The sequence below is a fragment of the Bombyx mori genome, chromosome 17 (genome assembly GCF_030269925.1).
Source record: "Bombyx mori chromosome 17, ASM3026992v2".
Classification (NCBI taxonomy): Eukaryota; Metazoa; Arthropoda; class Insecta; order Lepidoptera; family Bombycidae; genus Bombyx; species Bombyx mori.
This window is the reverse complement of record NC_085123.1, coordinates 6593733-6619064: the sequence shown is the minus strand read 5'-3', so window position 1 is coordinate 6619064 and position 25332 is coordinate 6593733.

The following is a 25332-nucleotide window of genomic DNA, read 5'->3' as shown; positions in this document are numbered from 1 at the left end:
ACTACCACCACTTTCTCCGGTGGGGCATCCGTGTCAGAGGACGACGTTAGCCCCCCCTTCCCTTCGCGGGAAGAAACTCCCCTCGATTTCCTCTTCCGCCTGACTTTCCCTTTCGGGCCAGCCGCCTCGCAGTCGCTGACGAGCGCAGAGCGCGTCGAGCCAGCGCTGGCACACCTCGGTTCGACGGGTTTTCCGCTGCCCGTCGCACAGCCCCCTTCATCGTGGCATGCTTTGCCCCCCCCAGAATACGTGGGGCAGCATGCTCCCACCGAAGTGGAAGCACGGAGGGATTCTCCACCTAGAGTGGTACCCTCCTGGGGTAATGTTTTTTGTAAGTTTGCCATCATTCATTTTGTTCCTTTGTTATTTAACCAGGGGTCGGTCCCCTGGGACGGCCCTCACGACTGGACACCCTCCAGCCACTCATCCCATCACCGGGCACGTCACAGGCTTAGGATTAGGGCATTTTTTATAGAGGTTTGCATCCTCGCGGCCCCTACTAGGCAGCGGCCCCCGCCCCCCACCAAGTGGGGATTACGGTATGGGACAACCCTTGGGACTAGACTCCCTCCAGCCATTCATCCCATCGTCAGGTGTCAAAAACTTGGGATTGGGGCATTTTTTATAGAGGTTCGCATCCTCACGGCTCCTGCTAGGCAGCAGCCCCCGTCCCCTACTCGGTAGGGATTGCGGTGTGCTTCTTCGAAGCCACGCCGGTAAACCGGTACCCCCCTTTGGGGGGCCTTCCCCTGTAGCCGCCAAGAGGCAGCCGGGGACATGGCAACCAGCGACCGGAAGGGAGTGCCCTCCGGTTCACTTCTCATCCACGTGGGGTCTACCATTACTGACAGACCCACACGTCTGACCACGGTGTGGCCACGCCGGCGTACCGGTACCCTCCTCTGGAGGGCCTTCCCCTTTAGCAGCCAAAAAGCTGCCGGGGACATGGCCTAGCATTCAAGAGGGCTCCAGAAGGGAGCCATCTCCCGCTTCACGCACCCTTTGTCCAGCAAAGGTGGGAAAACGGGAACACGGTGTGCAGTCCTCTTTGTTCACGGCACCCCTGTGCAGACAACGCTGCTCCACGGTATCGGGGTGCACGCTTAAGCCCCACCGCCGCGACAAGGCGAGACCACGTTCGGTGGGGAATCTAGTTCAAGTTGGCTATTTGTTTACTTGGTTTGGTTTTTTTTATTGCCCTTGTAGGCAGACGAGCATACGGCCCACCTGATGGTGAGTGGTTACCGTCACCCATGGACTTCAACAATGCCAGGGTCAGAGGCAAGCCGCTGTCTACCTTACAAATGTTTTATTTTTATATTTATTTTTTATACGCCTAAGAATTCAATTATAAAATTAAATTAAAACCCAGGTAATTTACGTTTTCTATCCAAATTCAATGTTCACGATCATAAAAACAATTAAGGCCACTCGTCGAAGTAACCGTTAAAACCAAGCATTAAGGTCAAGTTACGCCGGCAGTTAGAGTAACCTAATATCTGGATCAGGAAAACGGAACTGAACTTCTCTCATTTCATTAAACGTATAATTTTTCCCGTAGCCTCATTACTTCGGTCAGGCGAGAACGGGCAGCGACCGGCACCTCGGTCCGTGTTTACGACCAGCCAGCAATATTGTGCGTGGCAACTTAATGAAAAGGAAACACTACCCTCTGTTATACATACATACATGCGCTAAAACAACCTTCGAACAATACTAATATGCGGAGATTATTTGGTTATGCAACAAGAAAACATAAGTGCTCGGGCTCTGGCAATTGCTTGACTCTTGTTTGTTTTTCGCGTATTTAATATACTTATGATGAATAATAAAGATTGTTGCGTTTGGGACACGACGTCAATTTTTTTTATTGGACTGGAATAACGGCCATCTTACTTTGGCCACATCGTTTGGCCAAACGCATCACAAAAGAACGAAGTCGCATTTTGATTTATACCTACCTGTGTGGCCTCAGAAGATGCCCTATTATGAATTTAATTAAGATGAATAAAAAAAAAAAGTAAACGTTCCAGACCTCGAACTACAGCGTAGCTGTAGGTATGCCTCAATACGACCGCTTCTAGAACTTTTTAGACGATGTTAAATCTTCATCGTGAAAGTTTTCTGAATATTTTATATGTACTAGTAGTACATAATAATATGTTTAAGATTTATGCAATTACAGTAAAAGATGGATGGATTTCGTTTCCTGCGAGTCGTCCACTGTAAGTTACTGAGCCGGATCAGCAAAACCGTTTATTTACTTTTGTAGTTGCTTAAGAATCTACTGTATTAAAATTACTAGGGCAGAGTGGGCAGACATTTTCAATTCTTGTGTCAAGTTGATAGCATGCTATTCAATTTTTAGTGTACGCCATATTGCAATTTACCTACTTATATACAATAATGGCATACCTATAAGTTTGCATAATTACCGTGAACTCATTCATGAGACTAATAAAACTAGTGTTTCAACGTGTGCTTATAATTTATTTTGTGAGTTGCGATGTTTTAATTGTACGGCCGCGGCAGTTCGCAGATACTGCTACCAATGATCGTATTTTCAGTTTTTTTTTATTGCTTAGATGGGTGGACGAGCTCACAGCCCACCTGGTGTTAAGTGGTTACTAGAGCCCATAGACATCCACAGCGTAAATGCGCTACCCACCTTGAGATATAAGTTATAAGGTCTCAGGTATACCTAGTTACAACGGCTACCCCACGCTTCAAACTGAAATGCATTACTGCTTCACGGCAGAAATAGGCAGGGTGGTGGTACCCACCCGCGCGGACTCACAAGTGGTCCTACCACCAGTAAACGAAAACCGAATGAATTGTAAAGTTAAAAAGCAAAATAATCTCCTGCCAAAGCAAACAGAAGCGTTTCAAACGAAATCTTTTTATAAAGTAAAGTAAGTCCAATAATTCAACACTTCGTCGCTCTTTAGCGGTCGAGAGATATAAAATGAAGAAAAACGCTCCTAATTCAGTTTGCCCGAGCAACGGTGTGCGCCGAAGCCGGGCCTTTACGTTGAGTGGAAGAGGAAATAATATCTGTCGATGAAAAGAGACTTTAAGTACATTTGGCGCGCGAAAACGACGAACTCGCTTATTCACTATAATGGTAGCGATCGTACCGGTATATAACTTCGATCAGCCTTTTTTTTGTTCCGTTACAATGTTTGATGGTTCCATTTCGATCCTCGTTGCTGCGACGGTTTGGGGTGCCGTAAAATTAAGTTTCTGCGAGCCGCCACTGTGTCGTGTTCGGTCGTAAATTAATCTTTTTCGGAACGAGACAAACTTTTCGCAAGAATAAATAATGCGAAGCGGTACCTGTCTAGCGACGTGGTTGAATAAACAATGGAAGACAGACGTGATGCGTCTTCATTTTATTTGAAGCTTTTTTTGGTCAAACTGGCTCTGGTGTTTTAAATTCAAGAGGAATAGAGTACATATTTACATTGTCTATTAATTGTACTTGGCTTAACTCATTGTTCAAAGGCGTAATTTATCTGTGTGCGTTCAGTAAGATGAGGGAGAGCATTGGAGTGATTTTTATGCATCCGCCGCCACGGAAAAGGTAGCGACAGACAACGCTTCTAGACTGATTGCAGACCCCATAGGTGCCTCAGGGTTTTTGTTTGGAATTTAAGTTTAGGTGATGTGAAAATTTACATAAGAAAATCGTTTAAAATTTGAAAAAAATTTATCTGGTATGCTTGTGTTGCGTGCAACGAAACCGCGTGTATTAACTTAAAGTTTGATTATTCAAAATCAAACAATTTTGAGTTTTTTTAAGAGGGTACGTTTGTCTGGGGTTTGTTGTGTTATTTAATGTAAGCATTCTATCGAGGTGAAATCGATTTTTGAGAAATCGGCACATGCCATTTTAACATCATCATTCGAGAAGCATAAGTGTGAAAGTGCTTAGAATTCAGTTTTATTACAATTTACATAGCCATAGCTTTTAATCTAGATCCATGCATCCTATGAGATAAGTGTAACTCTAATTCCTTATTTTCAAATGGAATTTTGTTTATGCTCAAAGCTACATTCCGAGATCATTATAAAAGTTATGAACTTATTAGTGTACCACAGTGTATCTGTAACAGATTGTTGTTTGTCGAAATTTCGGTATACTTATTCCAAATACGTGTACCCACAACACAGAGTAAATCTTAGTCTCTTGATATTTTTATATCAAAACTTTATAAATATACATAGGTGCGCGGTCCCACAAGAAATTTGGCCTAAAATTTAGTAAATACAAAAGCAATTTAGTCTTTACATACGACCGAAAAGTTAGTTTCGGTACTTTCGGTATCCATTATTCGCTGGGAAGTTTGGTTCAGTCGCGTGGCGCATCGCTCCTAATCTCTGCGATTACAGTTTGCTCAACTTTAAAACTGACCACTGTGAACTAGCTCTTCCCTCGTAAAGGTATTATAATTTGAATACAAAGTGCATCAAATACATTTTAGAAGTCGTCGTGGCCTAAAGGATAAGTCTTCCGGTGCATTCATATATAGCGATACACCGGTGTTCGAATCCCGCAGGCAGGTTCCAATTTTTCTAATGAAATACGTACTTAACATTTGTTCACGATTGACTTCCACGGTGAAGGAATAACATCGTGTAATAAAAATTAAACCCGCAAAATTATAATTTGCGTAATTACTGGTAGACCTCTTGTGAGTCCGCACGGGTAGGCACCACCGCCCCGCCTATTTCTGCCGTGAAGCAGTAATGCGTTTCGGTTAGAAGGGTGGGGCAGCCGTTGTAACTATACTGAGACCTTAGAACTTATATCTCAAGGTGTGTGGCGCATTTACATCGTAGATGTCTATGGGTTCCAGTAACTACTTAGCACCAGGTGGGCTGTGAGCTCGTCCACACATCTAGGCAATCAATAAAAAAAAAGGAATACATACGGCATTTTGTTTTCGCTGGAACACATTGATCGTTATTTAACAGGCCTTAAAGAATTTTGTGGTTCATTAAATTTTAGCGTATGTCCAAAGAAACGATTACTAACAAATGTAACTTCTATTCAAAAGTAATTCACCGATGGGCCGTACGCGCATCTGCTTAAGAGGGTAAAAAAAAAGCTATACGTAATCTGTCTTTAATAAATGTTCCGAAGAAAAAAAGGTTTCATTTTAAGATTGTCTAATATTGTTATGAACGATTTTTCAACACTGTAAGTCATTCATGATTTAGGTTCAAAATAAAAATACTAAATTAGTTCGATCGCGAAACGAAACGAAATATTTGCTTAAAAATTATAATTGATGACCGAAAGGCTTATTCCTTCTGAAATTACGCTCTCCAACTTAAAGGAATTATGATAGTTGTTATCCGAATGCAACTGAAACATTAATCTTTGATCTAGTTTTGAAGTCGCCGTCGCCTAAAGGATAACACGTCCGGTGCATTCGTATCAAGCGATGCACCGGTGTTCGAATCCCGTAGGCGGGTACCAATTTTTCTAATTAAATACGTACTTAACAAGTGTTCACGATTGACTTCCACGGTGAAGGAATAGCATTGTGTAATAAATATCAAACCCAAAATTATAATTTGCGTAATTACTGGTGGTAGGATCTCTTTTGAGTCCGCACGGGTAGGTTATTTCTCCCGCCTATATCTCCCGTGAAGCAGTAATACGTTTCGGTTTGAAATGTGGGGTAGCCGTTGTAACTATACTGAGACCTTAGAACTTATATCTCAAGGTGGGTGGCGCAATTGCGTTGTAAATGTCTATAGGCTACAGTACAGTCAACATCAGGTAAGCTGTGAGCTCGCCTACCCAATTAAACAATAAAAAAAATCTCATTTCTAAAAGTTGGGATTCGTGTTGTGTTTTTATATAAAAAAATGCACCGACACGGTTTTCCCGTCAACGCAAATAAAAAATGCGTAAACATATTTTGTTGGAGAGTAATAGTAAATAAATTACGTAATGAAAACACACACGAATATTTATTTGCTTCAAACGAAGGCCCGACGGGTTGTTCTTTTAGAGATCCTTAATCAATAATAAATCGATCCGGCTTTACTGCACTTATTGAGCATCTGTTTTTTTTTTTCTAATAAAATGTATAATTTTCGGTATAATGTAACCAAATCGATGAAGATGTGTTTGAAATCAGAACTTACCATTGCTTCTATTGATTGTGAAATTCCTGATCAATCCGGTGACTTATCATTTGGCAGGTACCAACCATCTTGTCAACCGAGACTTCGTTACATGTATTAATGATTTTCACGATGTAGGTAATAACAGTACCGCTTAAACAAAATATAGAAATAAATAAATAATAATAATAATAAATAAATATTTACTAACAATCACGCCACGTTAACTGGTCCCGTGAAAAGTCCGTAAAGAACTTGTGTTACAGGTACCAGATAACGGATATAAATGTAAGATTTTTATTATACACATACATATATTTAATATACATCCATAACCCTGGAAAAGACATTTATATTTATCATACAAATATCTTCCCTTGGCGGGATTCGAACCCACGACCCCCTTGTGTAGTGACCATGTCACTTACCACTACACCAGACCACCATTTATAGTAGATTTTTTTGTTGCCTTTGTAGGCAAACGATTAATCGAGCCTGTACGGAAAGGAGTAACGTTGTGCATTGCAATTTCAATAGAGCAGGGGTTATACAAAATAACTTGAGTCATTGATCTTGGCTTGATCGGTAACGGTATTCATGTCCTTTCATCCATGAGCTCAAGTAACCACTGGAAATATAGTGGCCAATTCTTAATGAAACTAAAAAGTTATATATTTTTTTATTATTCTTGGAGATAGACGTGGATACAGCCAAATTTATTGTGAGCGAAAACTGTCATGGACGTTCGCAATGCCAGGGACACAGACAAGCTACTGTGCACGAATAGCCATTATGTTTATATGTCTGTTGTATGACACCTACAACATATGCAGCTATCGCGCTTAGATTCTATTTCAAGTTGTTTTTTACGTGATATTAGAAAAACTTTAAATTTATAAATTTGAAGAAAAGAAAACAAGATTATTCCGTTTTTTGTGTCCCTTGTCCCCTGAAAATGGCACGACCGGATTCGAGAGGAGTTGTTGAGTTTAGAAAGGAAAAATAACGACTAATTGCTATATTAAAACATTTTGCAAAACTACAGAACCCTTCGGAATGTTACAACACACGTTTGTTCTAAGTTCAGAACGACTCAACGTCCCATTACAGGATTCTTGAACGAAAGCTGACTCCCGTTCGTTCCGTATATTTCTGTTTTCCCGGATCTCACGTTTCCTGCTTCGACACAAACATTATGTAACGTTATTTTTCATGATAATGCTATATAGATATGCGGTATTATTGGTTTTAGGGTCCGGTATATTTAATTTTGATTATGGTTTCACTGGTGGTAGGACCTCTTGTGAGTCCACGCGGGTGGGCACCACCACCCTGCCTATTTCTGCCGTGAAGCAGTAATGCGTTTCGGTTTGAAGGGTGGGGCAGCCGTTGTAACTATACCTGAGACCTTAGAACTTATATCTCAAGGTGGGTGGCGCATTTACGTTGTGGATGTCTATGGGCTCCAGTAACCACTTAACACTAGGTGGGCTGTGAGCTCGTCCAACCATCTAAGCAATAAATAAAAAAAAGCTTGAGTTATTCTAGTTTCAAATACAATTTTGTGTTCTGTTTCTGTTGGCAAAAACATGTATAAAATTTGAGAATATATGACATGTGTATAGAGTAGATAGCTTGGAGTTGGATAGTGAGAGAGAAATAAAAAATTAAAACATGTTATATGCAAAACAATTTGAATAACTTGAAACACTTGATGATAATCATATTAAATTCCTAACTTTCTAACAAATTACGCCCAATTAGAACTATCATTTGTACATATTTTACTGTCCATAGAGAATATTTTCCGGGAACTGTGAGATCTCTGCGTCCATTTATCATCATATTAGTCGCCAGAGTTTGGATGTACATACTTGTTTTACCTGATGTCTACAACTATTCACTTCGGCTATATATTATTTTTTCTAAGAATTTTCTCGCACGCACATATGTTGGAGCTTTGGAACGAAGTCTTCTTTGTAAGATTAATGGCCATATACATCTTTGTTCAAATGAGACTTGAGAAGGATTTTTATGTAGTATAAAGTGATGAGGTGGTATACCTAATATAGTTCCTGTTCGCGGCCTGAAGCATTTGTGTTGCATTATGTAGGTCACCTGTTTATATACCTTAAAAAAGGCTGCTTGCTAATCGTAGGTACTCGTAAATCAATGACATATCGCGTACAACAAAAATAAAAGTTTTTCGATAAACTTCATTTTATTTTATTTTATTATTATGCGTGTTGTCAGTACCCTGTATTAGAAAGAAGATTCAAGTATCATACCATCAGTTCGGACATCTTTAATTTTTCTTCATTTAAGCATTCGAGCACACAAAAATATTTTTTTACGTTGAGGGTAAAAATAGAAAATACACCAAACCTCAAAGTTGGAAAACAAAAAAATCAGGCAGGCACAGTGTCGGATAGTAGCCGGTTGGCTCCCGACATATTCCCTATATTTCCGTTGCGGCCGTCAGACCCACCGACAGTCGGTTAAAAGCCGCTAATCCATTTGCCTTTTATGCCGCAGCTTGGAAAATGCACAGAAATGTTTCACGGCATATGCGTCGTCAGTAAAAGCGTTGCCCCGATTGTATTTTACTCATTTTGGTTGGGCGCTTTCAAATAGCATACGACGCGAAACAACATTCAGTGTTTCAAAACATTCGGTATTTTAAAAGTTTACTTGAGATAATGATAAGCCAATAATGACGATACTGAAATGAGAAAAAAATAGGAGAGAAAAAGAACAAAAAAAAATGTGTGCGTGTACTAGTGTACACACGTAAGAAGTGAAACTTATTTATGGCCTTATTTTTCGAAAAATGATCTACATGCAACTTTCTAGAAATTGGTTAAATAAAGTTAAATTAGATAAAGTTTAAACAAAAGGATTTTATTATCATAGACATGAATACAAAAAAGTTAAATTAGATAAAGTTTAAACAAAAGGATTTTATTATCATAGACATGAATACAAAACAGATGGCGCGTAACGGAAAAATGTGACGCGTAACCGAAAAACGTGACGGTAAATTTTTTTCCAACGCCGATAAGGAAGTTTCACTTCAAAAAGCTGTTCAATATATAAATACTGTTTCATGAAATCATAATGGGATTTCGTTTTTTACGCTTGAACCACAAACGTGGCAAAGCAGTCAAACAATGTCACAAAAAAAGCATGGAATTTTAAGATAGGTCAACAAGAAAAGGGGGATAAAATAAGATTCTAAAATCCATTATCATAGGCAGTCGCTTTTGTATTCACGCACAGCGATCCACTTACAACGAAACCAAGACGACGACAGTTTACTGGATCCAATATAGCCCGTTTTTATTATTCACTCTCACTCTCCATATTTCATGATGTTGGCGTTCTTCACGGTTAACTTAAAATGAGCGAACGAAATGAGACACGTCTTCTAATAGACACTTTATTATGTCATGAACGTAATCGTGTATGGCAATTGTAATTGTATTAACTAGAGGTCCCGCAGTAGTCGAAATTCGATTATAATTAATTGGAATTGTAAGTTTGTACACTATTATGATTGTATTTTATATTTCTATAATCACAAATTTCGCAAAGGTTACACACTATACAAAATATTATTAAAGACAAACAATATTTAATCTATTCTCAATTTGACCACAGACGTCAAGAACAAAAGTTTGACAATAAATAGTATGCATGCGTGTGTGCGTCAAATACATTGTATGTTGTGTGTGTAATGTTTTCTTTATTGATTTCATGTATCTTGTATGCATTATTTTAAAAAAAATATCAGCATTGTGCACTTCTTCTCTATATTCTGTATAAGTGTGGAAAATTTCATACTCCACCGTCCACGCAATTTTCGTAAAAAGGGATAGAAAGTTTTTGCTTCACGTATCAATACATTGATATCGAATTAAGGCAATTTTTGCAAATTAAAAAAAACCATTATATTGGTATTTAAGTTTCTCTAAATAATTTGTCATTGAGATTAGGTCTATAACTTTTTTTGTATACAATTATTTGGAGGATATTCTTTCTTTATCCCAAAGAAATCCCCAAAGCCCCTAATTCTGGTCTTCATGGTAAAGAATACCGATAAACAGATAAGGCCCCTATGTTCGTTACTTAACGCCCTTCAGCTCGCATGGGATTAGCCCATTGGACAATGGGAGGTTACAGAGTAACTTTCCCGTTAACTCACCAACTTTGACTCCCACAATGAGAGGAAATATTTATTTGGTTTGCTATAAATCAGGATATTTTCTTGTCAGACGCCCTCTTGCCTTTTGACATAAGGCCGTTTCGAAGATTAAAGGTCAGTTTCAGATAATAATATATTGGTCTACTGTTGTGAATAGTTTGGCTGTTAGTTATTCGGTTCCAGACTATTGTTTAGATTGCTCGGCTGAAATCTTTATGAAAAAATGTAGTAAGTGTTATAGATGCATGTAAGTAAGTGTTTGCACTTATAGTTTCTGTTAAGTTTTTAGGCTTTAAAGTGATTCAAGGTTATGTAGTTGTATCCTGTATAATTAACAATTAAATTTATACTTTTAAGAACTAGTTTTCTATAAAATTAGACGAGGGCCTTTTACAAGCTGTTTTTTAATACTAAATTTATTTTTAAATGTTATTTAAATAAACTTTTGTTATATTTTATATCTGACTGGTAAATACCGTTCAGGTTGCGGTGTGATTCTGTCTAATTACATGAAATATATCAATTTGATGAAACGAATCCCATAATAGCAATCGTTCCTGGATGATACTGTAGTTATAACTTCTATAGCACTTTTCTATGGGGCTTTTATAGTGCTGTGAAATTTCTGGGTATTATACCAGTGTCTTGTTATATTATCAAATTGTCATTTCTGGTCGTATTGCAAATTGTCAGCCTGCACGGGTAGACATCCTGTCAATTTCTGCCACAAAGCAGACATGCCTTTGGGCTTAAAGGGTGCGATAGCCGTTAAACAATAAAAAATATTGAAACTTTGATGTCGTGTCATAAGGTGTCATAAGGCTTTGGTAACGATTTGGTTGGATTGAGGAGGACCGTGACCTCGTTCCAACCTCGATCATTAAGGTATATACAATAAAGACGGCAGTAGTATGATTTAATAATTTTGGTACCTACGTCCGAACGATATCATAATATCCTATCACAATATCCAATTGAAACACATTTTTTTCCCGGCCTATGCTGATAGTCTTGAGAGGCTATTTCAGCTTCGCCTTAACGTGTAGGTGAGCTCACGGGGCTCAAACCGGAAGTGTTGCTAACACTGGCCCTAGCAAAAGCAGTGCTTCGCAGAATCTACCACCGGATCGGAAACGCGACCCACTGAGAAGATAGAGCGAGATACTCAGTTGGCTGTGTCTATAGGTTAGTTTACTCGTCTAGCCCTTCGTCGCAAACGACAGGTTCGGCGAGGACGGTGACCGGGAAACACTATTGCTTGCACCTAGTACCTAGTTGTTGTTGGTAACAATTAATGATTCAGAAAATTTCTGTTTTATATTAGTCTGAATTTTTATTTGATTTAATAATTAATTTAATGGTTGATAGTAATGTTCACATTATGGAGTTTTCGTTTATAACTCAAGTAAATTTTTCCCAGCACTAACCAAAGTTCATACATCGCCCACGTGTTTACAAAATTTTATGAAAATTATGAACATAATAAATTTAATGTACGTTCCAGAAGTTTGAAAGCAGTCGTAGATCCAATTTGAGGCGGTACAAGAACACGTAGGGTTGCCCTGCGCGACATATCTTTTCATTATTACAGCACAACACCAACCGCGGAATTTATAGCAGTTCCCGCTACCTTCGTTGTCTGCTATTATTAAGTTGTGGTAATGCTGAAATATTTTGTTAGAGCTTTTTAAGCATATTTAGTTTACTGTGCCTCTGCATTTTTATGTTAGTTGTGTATTTTTATTACTTTAGTGTAACATTAGTGTTGCACTAAATTCGTGCGGTCGTAAAATCAGCGAAGTTTATAACGACTCCCTGAAACCACAAAAGTAGTGGGATGCAAATATGATTGTAAGTAGAGTAGATTTATGGGTTATAATAGCTTAAGCGTGATTGTGTTTTGTATGGAGTTTGACGAATCTAAAAACGAGGCTCTCTTCATATGAGGCTTGAAGAGAGCTCTAAAGCTATAGGCATTAAGCCATTGCCATTGCTGATATCATCATCATCATCATCATCATCATCAACAGCCCACAGTCGTCCACTGCTGGACATAGGCCTCTCCCAATGCACACCACTGAGCCCGGTCTGCGGCTCTCCTCATCCACTTCTTGCCGGCCACCGTGCGGAGGTCATCGCACCACCTAGCCATATTTATGCTATGATATGATTGCTATATGATTGCTGATATGCTCGAATGATATCTCACCATGAAGTAGTTATGCTCATCTGCTATAGAACGAACAAAAAAAAAAACGCGATTTACGATGTTATAATAAATATGGTAGCTTCATTCATTAAAAAAAAAATGTCAATGTCAATGTCTCTCACCAAACCTGAAAGGAAAACTTTAATCTATCGTCCTTTATACATAAAATTGAAACATTTTACGTGAATTCGTGGTCTCTGTAATTTTAAATAAGCTTCAAGTCAAGACAAAGCACTCGCATGTCTCAGGCATAGAATAACGTTGCCTAATATTATGCGGAGCGTGTCAGATGAAATGAGAATAGATTCAGTGTAAGTACATGAAAAGGATCTCATTTATAAGTGGTTACACGAGCGGGCGGTTTGTACATCGTCCGCCTTCTTATAATCTGTCATGTCACGCCTCTGTTCCAGAACGATATAACGTATACAAAACTTTTAAATATGAATTTATATTTTAAATCTTTGCCGAGTTCGACGAGTATGATTACCTGGGTCCCTAAGCCTAGTGTTAGAGCTCCTATTGTTAGAGAGTCTAATGCAAGACTCATTGGGTCGGTCATGTGTCGCGTCGATAGTGACTGACTCCTGCGCGATCAGGATTCGTGGAGTAATCAATAGAGTAATAAATTAGAATGCTTATCTGATAAAGTGCTTGGTCTTATTATTCTTTATTGTACACACAGTTGATACAATACAATAATTGCGAAAAGTTATAAAAATGGCGAGCTTAACTCAACAATTGAGCTATCTACCAGCTAACCGTTCTTAAACAGGGTGAGCTTTACATAGGTGGGTAGAAAATAATGTTTAAAAATAATGTGTAATGATTAAAGTGTTAAGATTAAAGAGATAGTTCAGGGTTATTGTAGTTGTTGCAATTTTCTTATTGCACTCAAGGGTTCCCTTGCTGAAAAATGCAGAGTCCATTCCGATTACAAAATGTGAGTTCTGTCTTTCTTTAAACGTGCATTTGAAATCTCAATTTTATTGTGAAAGACTGCCTTATCTTTCAAATATGAACGCATGGCTGTTTTGTGGCAAAACTATATGTGGCTATAGCCATTAGACAATGCAATATATTTGACAGATGCCTGAATTTCGCTTATGAAATTTTCAAGATAAGCTTACATATATACAAGTTCCGAATAACAACATTAGGACCATCGGTCTACTGAGCAATATCAGCCGCTCCGTGGAAGTACTTCCCTTTGTCGTTATCCCCAAACTATACAAAACTGTCGTACTTACACGTTACTACCAGTAGAGTAGACTAATGGTAATACCAATATCATCCCTTGTTTTCCCATTAAATTTTCTCATTTATAAACGTCGTGGCTCTTACTTATACTCTTATAAGTACAGGTTTTAAGTAGCAACTTCATAAGTACTGGTTGGTTACAAATGATCATTCTAAAGCACAGTTTAGAACCGAAAATAAATAAATTGGTAGTATGCGTGGTCATCACCATCCTGCTTATTTCTGTGTGAAGGACAACAACTGCCTTTATTTAACTGTAACTCATGTTTCGAATGAGCGGCGGTTCTAATATATAGTACATAGTTAACATCATTTGTATACCTTTTTTTATTTTTATTGCTTAGATGAGTTGACGAGCTCACAGCCCACCTGGTGTTAAGTGGTTACTGAAGCCCATAGACATCTATAACGTAAATGCGCCACCCACCTTGAGATATAAGTTCTAAGGTCTCAGTATAGTTACAACGGCTGCCCCACCCTTCAAACCGAAACGCATTACTGCTTCACGGCAGAAATAGGCAGGGCGGTGGTAGCTCCCTTGTGAAGTCAAGTGGGCCTGTCCAACGCAGCTATATGAATAAATAACTAAACAATAAAAATGAAAGTCGATTTCAATGTTTGATACGGCAACAAGTAGGACATAAAATACCGATGACCATTTGTAGGGACAGAGAAGTACGAACGAACGTTGCGAGGGATTTGTGAAATAAACATAAATAATTTCGAAGCGGGCGTGAATCGTTGTGTTAAAAATGATAAATTTGTACACGCAACACGTCCGCGAGCCCGTCGTATCGTCTGAACAAAACGCCGCAACGCTCCTAATTGCAGTAATTATGAAACTCTTCGCCCGTTGATGAAAGTAATTTTTCTGTAGCGACTACCAATTAGGCGTTACCAATTAGTGCGGAGAAGCGTAATTTGTAACATGAATTCAAATTTTGCGGCACAAATATTTATGTTCAATTTTATCGCCTCAGGAGAATGTCTTCATTTTTGTTTTGTATCGAATTTGAGCAGAAACAACGATACTTTCAGGCGTATTTATGCTTCAAAGTTCCCGATACGATCTTGTTCGGGAGTTCAACCTTTTAATATCTAATGTCACAGTTTAATTAATACTTAAATTTTTAAGGAGGAAGAAAATTCCTGACCTCCTCCTCCTATACAAACGCAGATTTTTATGTTTGAATATAAAAAAAAAATCCATTATGTGAATTATACGAATGAATGAATTATATGAAAGTGAATTAAGGCTCTGTTGAAAATGTCCACGTTTCTACAGAGTTTTAATTCAAATAGTTCGAAACGTGGAATTACTGCCGTCCTATAGCGCAATATATCTTTTTGCGTCACGTATTTATCTCAGACTAGCGGACCGCTCCGGCTCCGCTCGGGTCTTTAACAAAAATTTTAACGATATTTGACGTTGTTGTTGACACTTATTGCGGCATAACTATAATAGTTAGACATAAAACAAAACAAAACAAAACAAAACAGTGTTCAGCGAGTGGGCCACCACCGGAGTGTACAAAAGTAGAAAAAAGTTATATGATCTGTACTCTGAAAAAGCCTATAATAATGATGAAACATTTCATCAATATGTCAGGAACTATTCAAAAGTATTTAGAAAATTTTGTTTAGCGGCAAAATCTTTACATTTAAGTGATTTAATAAAAAATGCCCCTGACAAGATAAAGATGACTTGGAACATCATTGGTAGAGAAAGTGGAAAAGTCAGAAATAGCCACCAAGAATTCTCATTAAAAATAGATGATAAATTGGTAACTAGTCATATAGATGTGGCTAATGCTTTTGAAAAGTTTTTCTCTGACATTCCAGTTTCAACTACCACTTCTCTAAATTCATCCCCCACAGCAGCTGAAATATTATTGCATAAACATGTCAACAAATGTAATGAAATTTTTAAATTTAAGGAAATTAATTCAAGCAATATAATAAAAAGTTTTAATAGCCTTAATGTAAAAAATACAGCTGACTTGTGGGGAATATCAGTAAAGGTTTTGAAGTCTGTAATAGACATTATTGCTCCTCATCTTGCTAATATTTTTAATGATTGTATTAGGTGTGGTGTATTTCCTGACTTAATGAAACATAGTAAAGTGATTCCTCTTTTTAAATCTGGTAGTACTGATGACCCCTCTAACTATAGACCTATTTCAGTACTCCCTACGTTGAGTAAAATCTTTGAAAAAATAATTTTGACACAACTTTTAGAACATTTTAATTCAAATAACCTGCTTCATAATAAACAATTTGGGTTTACCAGGGGTCGCTCTACAACTGATGCAGGTGCTTATCTAGTCAAAAATATTTTTAAATCTTGGGAGGAATCACATGATTGTCTTGGAATTTTCTGTGACTTATCCAAAGCATTTGACTGTGTTGAACATGAAACATTGGTGAGGAAACTACATCACTATGGTATTAGGGATGGTGCATTGGAACTTATTACTTCCTATTTATCAGGACGGATACAAACAGTAGATGTGAAAGGTTTTCAACAAGGTCTTCAGGTACCTTGTTGAAAATGGGTGTACCTCAGGGTTCCATTTTGGGTCCTTTTTTATTTCTAATATATATAAACGATTTACCTAGTTTTATTGAGTCCCGACACGAGGTCGTATTATTCGCAGATGATACATCTTTATTATTTAAAATTAAACGACAATTACAAGTCTATGACGAAGTGAATGATGCGATTTCGTGTGTGGTTCATTGGTTCCGTATCAATAACCTATTATTGAATAGTAAGAAAACTAAATGTATTAAATTTACTTTAAAATGTATTAAACCATCTTTAAATGTGAGACAAGTGGATAGTGATGTAATTGTTTCTGAGGAATCATTGGAGCTTGTTGAGTCAACCGTATTTCTTGGTATAACAGTGGACTCCAAACTGCAATGGGGACCTCATATTCATAAATTGGCGAGTAAGCTCAGCACTGCAGCATACGCAGTAAAAAAAATTAGAATGTTAACAAACGCGGACACGGCTCGTTTAGTTTACTTTAGTTACTTCCACAGTGTCATGTCCTATGGCATTTTGCTATGGGGCAATGCGGCCGATGTAGAAACGATATTTATTCTGCAGAAAAGAGCTATACGCGCTATTTATAACATGCACTCAAGGGAATCCCTGAGGGAGAAATTTAAAGAAATTAAAGTTCTCACTATGCCATCCCAGTACATTTTTGAAAATTTGATGTATGTTCGTAAACATATTGAGGAGTTTCCTAAAAAGTCGGACATACATAATAGAAATACTAGGAACAAACACAAGCTTGTTGTGCCGATGAGTAGGTTACATAAGATACGAAATTCATTCGGGTGTTTGTCTGTGCGCCTGTACAACAAAATCCCACAAGATGTTCAGAACCTACATATACATAGGTTTAAGAAAACTGTTAAAGAACATCTGTGCAATAAAGCTTACTATAAAGTCAATGATTATCTAGAAGATTGCACAAAGTGGGAATGAGTTGCTCGCTCCGGGCATTTCAATATTGTAGTAATTGTTACGTTATAATACTCATTGTAAAAAACTCATATTTAAAAAAAATAATGTAATATTAAAAAATTAATAAATAATAATTTATTAAAAAAAAAAAAAAAACATGCCCGCTGAGTTTCTTGCCAATTCTTCTCAGGACGGAGGCTAGTTCTTGTGAATTGGCGGTAGTTCTTTTGACGTTCAACAAGTATGTACTTTCATTTATGTTGAACAAAAAATTTTTTGATTTGATTTGATTTGATTTGATACGCTGTTGCGACACTTTTTTTAAATAATAATATGTTCTACAAAGTCGTAGCACATTATTTTATTCTATCATCAATAGTTTTCGCAGGGCACGCGATGTAAATAATATTTTAGGTAATTTTTTTACACTTTGGGTTACATTATTGGAGTTTCAGTAAGGATCCCTAATTTTTTTCAAAAAATCGTTTCAGTAGTTTCACAGCCTATTCAATTCAATCAAACAGACAAATCTTTCCTCTTTATAATATTAGTAGAGATAGTAGAGACAATGCACTTCTGTGCGCTTGTTACTACTCGCCCGGGAATACCGGAATACGAACTGAATTGCTTTTCGTTATCGAGCTTGAGACATGTTACACTATTGATTTCCAATAAAATATAATGAAAACAAAGACTAAACAATCAGCCGAATCGTCTTAGTTAGAAATATGTTTAGTGCATTAAAATTGATATTTATGGTGTGCATGATGTTGTATAATGTTAGTTTATGTTCTTTGCTCGTTATTTAACAGATTTTCTTGATTTTGCATTTCATTTAACTGTTCTAGATATTCTAGGAATTCTAGGCTAATAAGTCAATGTATTTTTCCTTGTCTCCGGCCGGATTTCACTAGTGTAATTAAATATGGTCTCATGAGAATAATTAACGAGAACATATATTTTCTGCGTCTGTTAGACGAATGTTCTGAAGGCTATGCGCATTATTAGGATATTGCCCACAATTTTCTAAATCTAAACACTTTCTAACGTATTTGAAGATAGAAAACTTAATAAGACTGTAACTTTACTGAGACCTTAGAACTCGTATCTCAAGGTGGGTGGCGGCATTTACTTTGTAGATGTGTATGGGCTCCAGTAACCACTTAACACCAGGTGGGCTGTGAGGTCATCCGTTTTTTATTGCTTAGATGGGTAAGCAATAAAAAACTAGTATAAGAGTTACGTAAGGTAGGCACCACCTTACTTCCTATTTCAACTGCTTCTACAATGAAATGAAGACTTCAGCTTATGTCTCAATTTACGTGGCTGCTTTCCCGTTCAGATTCTAATGAGCTTCGGTAATCAGTCAATACCACAGGGACCCTAAACCCAATCACTCATCTAGTGCAAAAATCAAAACTCCTTGACTATTTAATGAAATGGTCGGCGCATATACTCAAATACTGATTAAATAATTTCGTTGATCTGAATAAATTTATTAGAAAAATAGCCGTGGCAAATCATTTCCTTCTTAATAAAAAAAATAAGTTTACTTCATACGCCTATTATGTATCTCAAATAAATTAAAAGGTAGGCATTAATTTGTGAAGCTGAATAATAGTGACAATGACAAGGCAATGTAAGTATGGATTCAAATAACTTTATCATATGGAGATTCCAATGAGCTTCAGTAATCAGTCAATACCACAGGGTCCCTGAACTCAATCACTCATCTAGTGCAAAAATCAAAACTCCTTGACTATTCAATAAAATGGTCGTCTCTCATACTCAAATACTGATAAGATAATTTCGTTGATCTGAATAGATTTATTAGAAAAATAGCCGTGACAAATCATTTCCTACTTAATAAAAAACAAATAAGTTTACTTCATACGCCTTATGAACCTGAACAATACTGACAACAACATGGCAATGTAAGTATGTTTTCAAATAGCTTTATCATATGGATGTTTCCCTTTCATATTGCCATCAATTTCCAAGACCCTAGGTCCAGTCTAGTCTGGGAGACATCTGGACAATGAATATTCATGTCTTGTAATATTGCCTTGAATGTTTCGTCGGACATAATGTTGATATTGGAGTTTACTCCTTTAGAATCGATTTACATATATAGGCCCGGTGTATGAAAATTATGGGGACCAAAATCGTACTAGCATGTCACACGAAATGCGTTATGCGCCTGCGCCGGCAGTCCGCCACAAAGCCTCGTACTGATCGCGCGTTTCTCTCATTATTGTATTTTCATATATTTGTTAGTCGTTTGTTTTGTGTCTCGTTAATTTGTTAATAATCTGTAGTGTATCGTGTTGTCGTAATATAGAACTATTTCTCGTATTGTTTCGTTTAATTTTTTATATCCAGTAAACTCCAGTCGTGCGTCGGAGCGGACACACACACTTTTTTTTTTTTTATCAAACCGATTGTTATTGTGATTTATATATTGGGCATCTTGTCTGGTGCTAATTTCTTTGACTAGAAATACCGCTGGGTTAAAATACAAATATATTTGACTAGCAACCCGCCCTCGCTTCGCTTCGGAAACTGTAATTTATTATTGATTTCTCCACTATTTAATGGATGTTATTATACATATAAACCTTCCTCTTCAATCACTCTATCTATTAAAAAAAACCGCATCAAAATCCGTTGCGTAGTTTTAAAGATTTAAGCATACATAGGGATATAGGGACAGAGAAAGCGACTTTGTTTTATACTATGTAGTGATTGATCAAGCGCCTAGACGGGCATCACCTTTTTTTTTATTGCCGTATAGGCAGACGAGCATACGGCCCACCTGATGGTGAGTGGTTACCGTCGCTCATGGACGTCAGCAATGCCAGGGGCAGAGCCAAGCCGCTGCCTACCGTTTAAACCTGTATTCCTATTCCATTATATAGTGGTGTTTGTGATTTTTGCCTACTTTCTTTTTATTTAATTTAAAATACAATAATTACTGGTAGGACCTCTTGTGAGTCCGCGCGGGTCGGTACCACAACTCTGCCTATTTCTGCCGTGAAGCAGTAATGCGTTTCGTTTTGAAGCGCGGGGCAGCCGTTGTAACTAAACTGAGACCTTAGAACTTATATCTCAAGGTGGGTGGCGCATTTACGTTGTAGATGTCTATGGGCTCCAGTAACCACTTAACACCAGCTGTTAGCTCATCCACCCACCTAAGCAATAAAATTTTTTACAATAATTACAAAATTGTATTTGTTGTGTTGACTGTAATAATCTTGCAATGATTCCGAACGTCATGTAATGAAACAAAACCGTATTGTAATGGTGAAGGCGTGATAATTCGTCGAAGTTAATTTAAATTTGACAAAGAAGTTTTAGGTACTTATGTAGGTTTTTCATTATGTCGACAATTTCTTTTATTGAGCGGCGAGTCTCTGCAAAGCGACGACAAGGGACATGTCCGCCGAGGGCCGGCCATTAAGTTAAAACGCTTCTCGTCCTTTGTCTTTAATGTAATTTCTCGCAAACTTGCTCCTAATTCGATAAGGGCCACGGAATAAACAATGGATGGCCTGGCTTAATGTTATACGGTTCGACATTAATAGCCGGAAGGTAATTACGAGTTTGCGCTTGTTTGACTTGCTCGTTGCTGGCTTTGATTCCTTGATTCCTTACTGAAAACATTTCAAGTATTATGTGGCCAATGTATGGAGCAATTCTATAAACCCCTATCTAGACTATCGATAGACTATATATATCTTAAAGTATATTTCCCGCAATAAATTCCTTCCTTAGCATAAAACCCCCTTCGGTTGCTGCGCGCAAGTGACTAATGTGTCACATTTTTCCGAGTAGTAGACATTTATAAGGATTTTGTCGTTGTTTACTATCAGCATCCATTGAAGGAAGGATCAATTCGTATGTCTTAAATTGAATAAAATGACGCTCGGAAGAAGTTTGATATCGAGATTGGTGAGAAAGCTTATGGCTATCATGAAGTTAAGTGGTTTCCGGGTAACATTTTTTTTTATTGCTGAAATGGGTGAACGTGCTCAGAGCTCACCTGGTGTTAAGTGGTTACTGGTGCCTATAGACATTTACAGCGCAAATGCGCCACCCATCTTGAGATATAAGTTCTAAGGTCTCAGTATATATTACAACAGCTGGCCCACCCTTTAAACCGAAACGCATTACTGCCTCACGGTAGAAATAGGCGGGGTGGTGGTACCTACCCGTGCGGACTCACAAGAGATCCTACCATCAGTGTGTTACATAGAGATCAGGAGACAAGGTGAATGCCGATAACCACCTTGAGACATGAGGGTCTCAGTAAGTCAGTTGTAAGGAACAATGACTGTCCTACGCTTCAAATCAGAACACATTACAAGTTTAAGGCAGAAATAGGCAGGACGGTTGATCTTACCCGAACCCACTCAGAAGAAGAATGGTATCTAACTGCGAGATTCGACGGTCGCTATAGACACATCGCTCAATTCGAATGCACCTTGCGTCTTATCCTTTAGGCCATTAGGTCGTTGAAAAATTAGTGCCTGCTTGCAATATTTGAACACTCGCATAGTCTCATCTTATCTAATAATATTAAATCCTTCAAAGACGCGTCTACAATCCATAACATAAATTTTCATACAGATCATAGAATGGTCCGAGCTACCTTGATAAGCACCCGCCCAAAAAGGAATAGAAGATGGCAAAGCGCCAGCCCCGCCCTAACGTGTATTGATAACAACGATATCATTATCTCAAACTTAAAACTACTAGTTGAACAATTTCGGAGCAAAAACATAAATATTGGGGAAAAATACAAAAATACTATTAACATACTAAAAACAGAAATAAAAAAGAAAATAAACATAGCAGACAAACGAACAATTTCTATTGAAACGAAACAGCTGCTACATGAACGGAAGATACTGCTACAAGGAACACAGGACAAAGATAGCCGTGCAAAAATAGCAGAAATTAGTAAGAGGATAAATGAAAAGATCAGGAAAGACAAGAAAACAAAAAGACAAAACACCTTAAAAAAACACATTCAGAGAACCGGCGGAATAAAGAAGGCAATAAAGGAATTAAAAATTAAAAAGGACTGGATGCCACGCGTAAAAACTAAAAGTGGACACGTAACAAGTAAAAGACCTGAGATCCTAAAAACAGCTTCAGACTATTATCGCAACTTATATAAAAATATCGATCCTTGTCGAAGTCTTAATCCATGCAAACTAAGTGATATCGAGCCCGTACCGAAAATATTGACAGAAGAAACAGCAACAGCAATTAAGACGCAAAAGGCTGATAAAACACCCGGTTCAGATCAAATAACGAATGAACTTCTCAAATCTATTTTACCGACTATCGCGCCTATATTAACAAATATATTTAATGAAATTTTGGAGACCGAAGACATCCCAGATGACTGGACAAGATCGACGATAATACTACTGCACAAAAAAGGGGATAAAAGCGAAATCGGGAACTATCGACCAATTAGCTTAATGTCGAATATATATAAAATTTTTTCAAAAATAATATTAGCTCGTGTAACAATAAAACTAGATGAAAATCAGTCAAAGGAGCAAGCTGGATTTAGAAGCAAATTCTCGACAATAGACCACATTCATGTTCTAAGACAAATTTTACAAAAATATCAGGAATACAATAAAATCTATTATCTAGGATTCGTAGATTTCAACAAAGCTTTCGATTCCTTAGAACATGAATATATATGGAGAGCTTTACACAGTCAGGGAATAGAAGAAAAATATATAAGTATTCTCAAAAAGGTATACTCCCGGAGTACCGCACAAATTAGATTCGAAAGAACTGGTGAGGAATTCCCAATTGAACGAGGCGTTAGACAAGGAGATCCCATATCACCTAAGCTATTTTCAGCAGTTCTGGAGATGATATTCAGGGATCTCGAATGGAATGCAAATAATGGACTCAATATAAATGGGGAAAATTTAAACCACCTTCGCTTTGCTGACGACCTGATTCTATTTTCAGAGTGCCCGAAAAGATTAGAGGAAATGCTACAGCAATTATCAGATCAAAGTGCCAAAGCCGGGCTCTCAATAAATCCCACAAAAACGAAGCTTATGACAAATTCTTCAAAGGCATACAACGTAAAATTAAACTCTAAACACATAGAATACGTTGACGAGTATGTCTACTTAGGACAGTTGATCTCTACCACTGACAACATGCAAAAGGAAATTGATAGAAGAATTGCCAACACATGGAAGAGGTATTGGTCCCTTAGTGAAGTTATGAAGGACAAAGAGATGTCCATAAAAGATAAAAGAAAAATCTTTAACTCGTGCATCCTACCCTGTTTGACGTACGGTTGCCAGACATGGGCGTTAACCGAAAAATTAACAAATAAAATACAGGTATGTCAGAACAGCATAGAAAGAAGTGTCATTGGTGTCAAGAGAAGAGACAAAGTAAGATTATCGGAAATAAAAAGACTTACTAAATTTAAAAACGCTATCCAAATAAGTAGAACGCTGAAGTGGAGATGGACAGGACATATCTTAAGAGAGAAATACGAGAAATGGACCAAAATAATTACAGAGTGGTACCCACGGGATGGCTGTAGAAAAAAAGGAAGACAGCCAAAACGTTGGGAAGATGAAATAAGGAGTGTCGCCGGCCCGCATTGGAGTCGAATGGCCAAAAATCGAGAATATTGGCAATCTTTAGAGGAGGCCTTTGTCGAGAGACAAGCTGTTTTTTAAAACCACACCGAACGCCGAACGGAATAATTGATATTGATTATAAGTTGCACTTAAATTTAATTTATTATTAAGTAATGTATTAAGCTAGTAAAACAGCAATAAAGGCTTATTATTATTATATTATTATATTATTATAGTCTCATCATAGAGCAAATCTTAAACGAGCTGGTGTCGGAAACTGGAAGGAGAAAGTCATGAATAGAGGAGTCTGGAGAGACATAGCGCACCAGGCTGTAAGTCGTCGTGGCCTAAGGGATAGGATGTCCGGTGCATTCGTGTTGAGCGATGCACCGGCATTCGAATCCCAGGCGGGTACCAATTTTTCTAATGAATTACGTATTCAACAAATGTTCACGATTGACTTCCACGGTGAAGGAATAACATCATGTAATAAAAATGAAACCAGCAAAACTATACTGAGATCTTTAGAACTTATATCTCAAGGTAGGTGGCGCATTTACGTTGTAGATGTCTATGGGCTCCAGTAACCACTTAACACCAGGTGGTCTGTGAGCTCGTCCATCCGTCTAAGCAATAAAAAAAGTGCTGTAAGGCCTAAAATGATGATGATGATGATAGTCTCACCGGAGGACATTAGTACACACGGCATCTTATAAAGCTGGAACACATAAAAGCGGTAGAAACAGGCAGGATTGTGGTAATTAACCAAACCGGTTCAGAGTAAGCCATACCATTAGGTTATTTACGGAGCCAGTTACAAGTGAAGCTAATAAATGTCAGTTACAAACACAATTTATTTAAAACGAATAGGTACTTAGACACATAAATATACCGTAAGCAAGTATATGCGCCGCTGAAAAAGTGAAGAATTCTAAGATTAATGGAATGCAATAAGGAAACGTCGTGCGTTCGCATTTCATTACGAACCGCAGAGAACATTGATCTCATCGGCTGACAATGGTAAATAAACGTCATGTTACCCAATGTTTATGTATCTTATGTACTCACAATCAATAGCTATGATTAATCAACGTTAATTTGATGAATAGTTCAGTTAGATATTAATTTGATTGGAACAACGCGCCTAAATCACCATGTAGGTACGTGTATTTGTATTTGTAGGAACAATCTGGAGGTCTTTTCGGTGGCTAGTGCTTGAGCTGATTTCTTGGAGAATCAGTTACCATTCTACCTAGTGATAGGGAGATAAAAATGCCGTAAAGTTAATGGAGACTGGATATTCTTACAAGTTACTTACAAATATTAAAGCTTCTAAATCTAAGTTTAAGTCTTACTTTTCTATTAGAGATAGTTAATATCTTGTATTTACGTTTGGTGA